We start from the raw sequence: 9,288 nt of genomic DNA, 5'->3' as shown, positions 1-9,288 counted from the left end.
GATATTGGTCCCCTATTAGCCTGGCAGAATTCAACCACCATCTTTCCTCTCTTGCTTCTCTCTCCTACACACTTGCTTTTCCTCCTCCTCGCTTTCCACTATCTCTCTAGCACGTGCCCTTTCTTTTTCCTTTCTCTTTTCCTCTCATTTTCTCTCTTACCCTGCAGGGAGACACTCTGTTTGCTTAATAAATTCCCTTATATGATTTCCCGTGTCCGGTGTGGTTTCATGGGATTTCCTTACAAGCAGGTTTTATTTAAAAGTAGTAATAATACAGACTTCTCCCGGGAGGAAGAAGGGGGTCATGGCTGAATTCTAAAATCGCCAGAAGTGAGCGCACCCTACAACTTTTATAGGTTAAGGTCTCCTTTGTTCTCCAGTTCTTTCCCCCCTTATCTCTCCTTCCTGCCTACATGACTAGGCCTGGTTTTGCATAAAGTGAGAAGCCATGGGCAGGGGAAGGGCCAAGGTGACTCAAGCAGGTAAAGACCCAGAGAGAATTAGCAGCTCCTTGCCTGCAGTCCTTGATAAGGGCAGATAAATTTGGTTATCAATGGGCTCCGGAGCTCCTTGACACTCAATTCTCCCAGGGGCAGTCTCCAACTTCCAGAGGCAGATGGCTTTCATGGCTTTATTTCCTCAATTTGACCCAATCCCCTATTTCTACACTAACTGCCTGTCTTTAATTCTGGCATTTTAACCATTTCTTATTTTTAGGACAGGTTTGGATGTCAAAGAAAATTATGAGACCTTATTTTCCATTACTTTTGAGAATGACGCTACTATGCTAAGCTCCTTACTGAGAAATGCCATTGGCTATTGACCTGAGTCATTCTTGGCTGTCTGTCCAGCAGTTTTGGGTGATTATTTTTAGGGTTATTTTTCTCAGTAACAAACAGGTTCAATATTGTTCCTTAGGTAAGCTGAGAATAGGGGCTTGAAATAAGGCCCCATTTTGATATTTTAAAAACCTTCTCTTGAGACAGTTGCAATCCTAAATGTTAAACCTGTTGATGGTATAATTGAGCTTTCTTTTTTGAGATCTTACAATCCCTATCATCTAAGAAGTTTAGGAGCTCTTTAATGACCTTTTGATATTACTCCTGGGTGGGGGCACATAAAGGATGTCATCTACATATTGGAAAATAATTACAAATGTTTTATCTCTGAATTTTTGTTTCCTTAGCTAGGGTTTGTCCAAGCAGGTAAGGGCTATCTCCAAATTCTTGAGGCAACACTGTCCAGGTTAGCTGTTACAAAGTCTGAAAAATTTTACTCTGGCCCCTGCCAAATTTGGCTGGGCTTTAGAGTTTTTTCTCCCTGGGCAGGTAATTCTCCCCATGCTCTTTGTGCATACGCGCTTAACTGAGCATAAGTTTGTAAGTCATAAGTCAATTGTCCCAAATCAGCAAATTGTCCTGAGCCAGTAAGAATATCCAAGGTAATTTGAACTCCAGTTTATTAATTTCTGCCTGATCTGAATAATGCTCTATCCAATTGCATATTTGCCTTCAGAAAGGCAGGAGCTAGCTAGTAAGAGCCAACCCTTAGGTAACAAAGCCTCATCACATATGGATTGTTAAGAGTATGAATGACCTGTTCGCTCCATACATAGAGCATGCAGATTTTAACTCCCTCAATGTTGTAAAAGGAATAGACACATGAGTTCTTTTGTCCCTTTAGAACTTTGAGAAACATTTTGCTCAAAAATAGGGTATAACCTGAATTTTGTTAATCCCTTCTTTGCTGTATTAACAGCAGTTGTAATTCTTGATTGGGGTAAGGCAAGGCACTGAAGCAGGACCTTTCAAATGTAAATTACAGAAGTTCCATATTAGGTCATCCTCCTCTACATCTGAATGCCTTCCAGTCCCCTGAATAGTAACTCTGCCTCACTGTAAGGGGAAAAATGCAGCTCAAATTGGGACCCTCTGTGGAAGCCACCACTACGCGATCCTGCTGAACTGCCTCTCACTCGCTTGTCTCAGTTGTGGCTCGCCAATAGCTCCCAGAAAAAAATGCTCCGCAGACACGAGGTCTCACGCAGGAGACTTTATTTATGTGGATGATTAACTCGTCCGCTCAGGGCAAAAAGAAGGGGCAAAAGAGAAAGATGGTGTGTGGCTTCTCCCAGATATTGGAATCTCGTGGGCTGGAAGGAACCAATAGCGGAGGAGAATTCTTGCAAGCTGACTGATAAACCAATAGCATGTTAGGACATAATGTGGGAAGCAGGAAAATGGCGACAGTGTAAGCCGGAAACTCCTGTAACGTAAGAGGCAGGCAGGACGCAGTTTGACAGGTGATGGGGAGGCCGGAAATTCCTGTAACGTAAGAGGTGGGCGGAGCGCAGATTGACAAGTGGTTGGGAGGTGGGCAAAATGGCTGTACCTGATGGGGGGGCAGCTTTATACATTACACCCACTATCAGTTGTCATTCTATCCACAGAAATATGCTTGGGGCTAGTTTCTCAATCTTTTTCTTTTTTATCAACCAACAATTCCCCAGGGGACAAAAAGGTCCTGGAGGACAAGCATTTCTGATGCTTAGATCTAAAGCTCTTAACAGCATTTCTAAGACTTGTGCTGAAATCTTCCAAAAACCACAAATCAAAATCTTGGTCCAAATAAAAGCAAATTTCCATTACAGTCCAAACTAAATTCCTATAGCCTGCCATTGTGCTTTCAATCCCCATGTTACCTCTCCTCTCAACAGGAGCCTTGGCCCTGAGGGGCTCAGCCTGAGCAGGGAGCAGCCATGTTCTGTGGGCTTCCATCCTTCCCCTCAGGGAGCAGAAACCATGCTGTTTCTGAAGGGCTGGCAGCTGTGGCCAAAATACACATATTTAAACTAGGAAACTCGCTGAGGAATTTCCCCTTCTAAGTTACAGATATTCTCTGTGTCACGAGCGGCAAGGAGGAGTCAATGAAAGTAAATTTGGTCCAAAATCAATTGGCTTTTATTTGATGCCAATCACACAATTATTTATAGTTATTCTAACTTTTAGTCACACTGATATCACACACAACTTAATCACTAAATTATTATAAGCCCCGAATAAACAAGACTCACTCCTTACTGAGACCCGTTCCTAAGGTCCACTCCTGTGTGACGTGTCTTGAGTCGAAGGGCAGAGACTCCCAGAGGTCAGTCAGGAAGACAACTCAGGAGATCTCGCTGGGGAACTCCCTCTGGCTGGAGTCCTGATCAGCGAGGACAATTGAAAGGCGAAGGAGGGCAGCGAGGTCACAGCAGGCAGGCCAGGCAGAGACGTCTCAGGCAGGATGCACACAGGCAGCTCCGCTGTCACTTCCACAGGAACGTCTCGGTCACGGTCAGGATGATGGATGGTCCATCAAGCAACGAGCAAGTCAGTGAGTCCCCTTCAGGCTTGGTGCAACACTGGCGTCATTGGTGTAAAATGGGGACTGGAGCTAGGCTCATCATGAGTCCTTTTAAACCCTTTTTATCAGACCCTGCCAGTCAGTCTTGGTCTGAGGGAAGTTAGTTATCTTACTTGGGGTCAGTTGCACGTGTCTCCAACTTGGGGGCAACATCTTATCTTATCTTACCTCATTACAGCACAGAGCACTCAAGTTATTTTTTTGCAAGTTACACAGCACAGAGTAAACAAGTTGTTTTTTGCAAGTTACACAGCACACAGAATGTCACACATTTAACTTTGCTCCTTACACTCTGATTTCCTGATTAGGATCTTTTCTTCCTAGGATTCTAAACTTTTGCATCCATCTTAGCCAAGTTAGTTCTCAGTCTCATACAATCACAGAGAAGCAGGCAGACCTTTCAAAGCACCCAGGTCTCCATTTACATTTCAAGGACTGTAGGAGTTGCATTCTTTCTGCTGGATTTTCAGTCTGGCTAAGCATTGAATATAGCTGAATAGATTTATTTTTATTTCTCTCTCAATAGAAAGTAAATTCCCCAGGGTTAACATCACAAAATTAAATTCCCTTTCCTATCTTACTATTCACATATGTGTGCTTCTCACCTCAAAGGGGCCAAGAATCCTTACCCTTCTTCTTTCTTCTAAAATCCTCTCGAACAGTCCTGGTTCAGGCACCAAATGTGGGGGTCCTCTCTGTCACCTCCCACGTAGAGGAGAAAAGGGTTAACTGCCGGAGGAGGATGTTGGCAGTATCACCCAAAAAACTCATCTAACTCAATGCACACACAAGAGCCAATGCTCTTTTTATGAGAGGGGGTATGACAGGTTCAGCCATACCAGCTCAGGCCTCTTACAACAATGTGGAGTCACCCAACTCTCCTTCATTTATAATATACAGGTAAAGGGTGTAGAGGATGCACCCTAATGGTGGCTGCACCCTTGTGACAACCTCTTCCTCATACGTGGCACTGCCTGATCCACCAACAGTTTACCTGGACTTCTTTGTACTGCCACTCTCCCCTAGAAACTGAAAAATGTGTTCTTACCCAGCAACTTCCTGATTGGCCTGCTCATCTCCACCCCCTACTGTCTGGGATTGGTTAGCAGCAGTTCCGTGGACGTGATCAGCTCGTGCTTGCCATTCAGTCCTATGGGACTCTCTCCCTCGTGAATTCCCCGTGCCTTGCTGACCTTTAAGCTGATTGGTTCCCACCTAGCCCCCACCCTACATAAAAGCTGTGTAACTCCCTCAATAAACGAGTTCCTGCTGTGCTTCGTGCGCTGACAGACCTCCCGGCTCTGGTGGGTTTCCATTGCTGCCGATGCTCATCATCCTGCTCGGCCCCGTATTCTCCTCAGGCGGGCCCTGAGGAGGTACATCGGACCTTGTTGCTCAACAGAGAGCAACAAAAGGGGGCAAGGACCGGGAGGAGCTTCTTCTATGATGGACAGGATAGTGTGGAGTTAGGGAAGCCATTCTCTTAGGAGGAAAATTCCAGAAGGAGACAGGGAAACACTCCCACACAGTGCCACATGCTTCCTGGCAGTTCCTAGAAGCCAGGCCTCGGCATCATACGGCTCAACCTAGTCTGATTCTGCTAAATAAGGATGGCTTCCCACATCACCCCATTGTTTATCTCAAATATGCAAGACTTTTGGATTCAAAGAGAAAGTTGTCCTCATATAATTGCACAGTGTTAGGGTTTTCTATGAAGAAAGTTTTCCCTGTGCCTTTCTATCAACTTATATCCAAGGATAATGTTTCTTAAAAGCGATATGGAGGAACTGGGTTGTGGCTCAGTGGGAGAGCGCTTGCCAAGCATGTGTGAGGCACTGGGTTTGATTCTTAGCACCACATATAAATAAGATCCATTGACAATGAAAAAAATTTTTAATAAAAGTATATTGATATTTTCATGAGTAACCCATTTTTGTTCAATTACATTTAGTGTTACATGCATCTAAAGGTGTGTCTTTACAAATCCATGGCCCACTATGACACAAATATCATTTAGCTCAAATAATCTAAATTTATTAGTTAGAAGGCAGCAGAATCTAACAGTATTTCTGCTGTGCAGGACCAATTCAGACTGGGAAGCTCTTACAGAGATAATACAAGTCCCAATGTTGTTTTGTATCTAGTCTACCCCAATAACATGACAACTCACTAAAACAGCAATTGTATTTGTTGCTAATATCTACAGGATTTTGCTGTCCTATGATTTAGGTCAACACAAATAAGCATGGTAACATTGGAAATTTTGGATCACTTAAATTTTCCATATTAGCAGCTGGGCTTCACTGAGAGGATTTCTAAACATAGCAGCTAGTTTAAAGAGAGAGCTGTGGGTAATATAGTAAAAAGCTGCTCCCCCGCCCTTTACACTGCAGCCATCTCTCCCCTCCCATCTTATAACCTAGCTTCTCAGTCTGTGAACATCCTAGCCAGCTATTGGTTCATCAGTCAGCCTGCAAGTATCCTCCTCAGTTATTGGCCCTTGTTAGCCCACAGAATTCCAATATTTAGGAGAAGTTCCTAAGCCATTCTCTCTCTTTTCCTTTCTTTCCAGCCCCGAGCAGACACTCGTCATCCACCTAATAAAATCCCTGGTGTAAGTTCCCGTGTCCAGAGTGGCTCTCTGGGTGCTGTCACTGGACCGTGACTCAGAAGGGCACCCAGAGTGCCTGCTCCCCTGGATTTAAGGATCTGAGCTGCCTTGGGACCCGAGCTGAGCCACATTTTTCTTACATTGGTGCTATGACTCAGATGGGCCCTTTCACTACCTCTTAAGCAAGTGGAACTCCATCTGACGCCCCAGTGCCCCCCGGACAGAGCCTCACCTTCCATTCACCTGGACGCTCTGCTCTGCATCCAACATGGCTTTCAGATTGGTGAGTTCCCTAGGTGGGTTCCCCTAGGCTGACTTAGACACTCCTCTGACAACCTGAGAAGTGACTGTTGAGTGTATGGGGCTCTCGAGGTAGCTGAGGGGTGGGGGTACCCCCAGCCATGACTTTTACAGTTATGGCTGGCCCCCTTAGTTGGTCTGACGAGTGGGTTCCTGGTCTTTATGGTGGAGATTCCCTCTCAGATTGAGCCTCCTTTTCTCATTCCCCTTGAAATTCCTGGTGCTAGGTCCTCAACCTCCTCAGCTTTTGCCTGGCACACACTGATGTTTGGGTGATGACCCCTTCGCTGTTGCCTTCTCATTTTCAGCCATTTTGTCTAACCCTCAGGACACTGGGGCACAGACTTGACTGTTATCCGTCTCCACAATGGGATCTAGGTCCTCCATTGTGGCAGATTCACCCCTGGGATGTCTATTAGACAACTTTAGAACCCTTTGCCTGACCCCTGGCTTAAAGCCATCAAAACTTACTCATTTGTGTAATGACATTTGACCACAGAACCTTTAGATAATCAATCCAAAATGGCCACGTAATGGCACACAGCTTCTGTGAGTGAGCAGACAGATGGAAGGGAGTCCTTATCTTCAAGTCTTTTCTTTCTTGTGCTTCTTTGCTCTTCCTGCAAACCCAAATGCCTCCTTTTGGCTTCTTCTCCCCTCCAACTTCAACTCAGCTAACAAACCACCCTGATACCGATCAGCTGTGACAGAGGCCTCTCCTGCCCCTGTTCCTCCATCTCCTTTGCCCTGTTGTTTCTGCTTCTGTTCCCCTGCTCAGCCCACCCAGTCCTCCTGCCATGAGGTCCCACATACATATTCTAGTCCCCTATGAGAGGTGGCTGGTGTGGAGGGAGTAACCAGCCCAACAGTCAGTAGGACTGTGAAGTAAGGAGTATGATATAGCAGCCCCATTCCTCACAAGTAGTGGGAGATAATGTTTCAGAATTTTCTGTATCCAAACCTGAGTTGATTACTAACCAGGAAAAAGGGTTAAAATGCCCTAGGCACCAAGTTTCTGCTAAAACCTGTTGTCTCAGCTCCTTTCAGAAAGATCTCAGTCAAGGCTTACATTGAAATGTAAATGGAGGAGGCCAGAAGGCACAGTGGGAGACCAGTCTCAAACCCAGAGGGGGGAAAAAAAAAGAAGGCAAAAGTTTTACCTGAACTCCAGCAAAGGAAATTATATGATGCTTTACCAAAACAATTAACGGCTGTATCATTTTTCCAGGACTCTTTTTTTTTTTTCCTTAAATTCTGTATTTTTTGCGCTGGTGACTTTTTTTGATCAGTTCTTTTTATCCAACTCTAGAGTTATTTTTGAACATCTGTTACATTACAATGGAGATTAATGTTACAAGGCCTTTGCTTTTGTGTTATGTGTCTGTGTGCAACTAAATATAAGCGCACATAAAATTAAAATTTAAAAAAATGGATCCAAATACTTTTAATTCACGTGATTTAAAAAGGTTCAATTTAAATTGGGTAAACTAATAAAAGTAAAATGTCTTTAACTTGCAAGTCTCTAGGTGGTCAAACTAATAAAATGTTGATATTTATAAAATGTTTAACATCAATTTTTTCTAGGACTTTTCTTCAACAGGAAAGAGACAGCAAATACTGTTAGTACACTTGTCTGATATCTTGGTCTTTTTACAAGAAGATGAGTGAATTAGAGTTGACATGTATGGGATTACTCAAATGTGTTTGTTAGAGACATATGGATTAATTTACAAAGTTAAAATGCTAATTATCAAATAACATCAAGTACTCTTTTTTTTTTTTTCTTTTTTGGCGGTACTGGGGATCAAACTCAGGGCCTTATGCTTGTGAGGCAAGCACTCAACCAGCTGAGCTATCTCCCCAGCCCTCATCAAGTACTCTTTAACTCCTTAAATTCCATGGGGTAACATACTTAAACATTATTGGTGTTTTCATAGGTTGGTACATGAAAAGGGAACTCCAAACTGCTTGCCCCATGCTGTCCCCTTCCAGCGTGAAGCAGTCAGAGCAGTCATCGCCCCCTTTCCTTACAGCAGTAAGGAGTTCCTAAAGCAAAATGGGGAATGAAGCCAGAATTGGGGACCGGCAGTTAGTGTAGAAATAGAGGATTGGTCAAATCAAGGAACTGGAGGCCGTAAAAGTCATCTGGTCTCTGCAAGTCCGGAAGCTGGAGACTGCCCCTGGGAGAATGGAATGTCAAGGATCATCGGAGCCCATTGATTACCATTTACCTGCCCTCATCAAGGACTGCAAGCAAGGAGTTGCTAATTAATGCCCACTGGGCCCTTACCTGGTTGAGTTACTTTGGCTCCCCCCCAACACCCCGCCCCATCCACTTCTCACTTTTTACATCTCACCTGCAAAACCAGGCCTAGTCATGTAGGCAGGAAGGAGAGATAAGGGGGGAGAGAACTGGAGAAAAAAGATCTTCTTATAAAAACAAAAACGGGAGAATATAATATAAAGCTGCTCCCCCGCCCTTTGCGCTGCAGTCATCTCTCCCCTCCCATCTTATAACCTAGCTTCTCAGTCTGTGAACATCCTAGCCAGCTATTGGTTCATCAGTCAGCCTGCAAGTATCCTCCTCAGTTATTGGCCCTTGTTAGCCCACAGAATTCCAATATTTAGGAGAAGTTCCTAAGCCATTCTCTCTCTTTTCCTTTCTTTCCAGCCCCGAGCAGACACTCTAGTCATCCGCCTAATAAAATCCCTGGTGTGAGTTCCCGTGTCTAGAGTGGCTCTCTGGGTGCTGTCGCTGGACCGCGGCTCAGACGGGCACCCAGAGTGCCTGCTCCCCTGGATTTAAGGATCTGAGCTGCCTTGGGACCTGAGCTGGGCTACATTTTTCTTACAGGTAAAAACCGTGAGCTAATATGATTGCCATTCAGGACTATTCTGTTGTAGGGACAGAAGAGAGCAGATGGGTCAATCACTTAGCAACTGAGTTCTCTCCTGCTAACCACACTTACTCA

Source organism: Sciurus carolinensis, chromosome 8 (genome assembly GCF_902686445.1).
Source record: "Sciurus carolinensis chromosome 8, mSciCar1.2, whole genome shotgun sequence".
Lineage (NCBI taxonomy): Eukaryota > Metazoa > Chordata > Mammalia > Rodentia > Sciuridae > Sciurus > Sciurus carolinensis.
The sequence above is the reverse complement of the archived record's forward strand: the minus strand, read 5'-3'. Positions refer to the sequence as shown.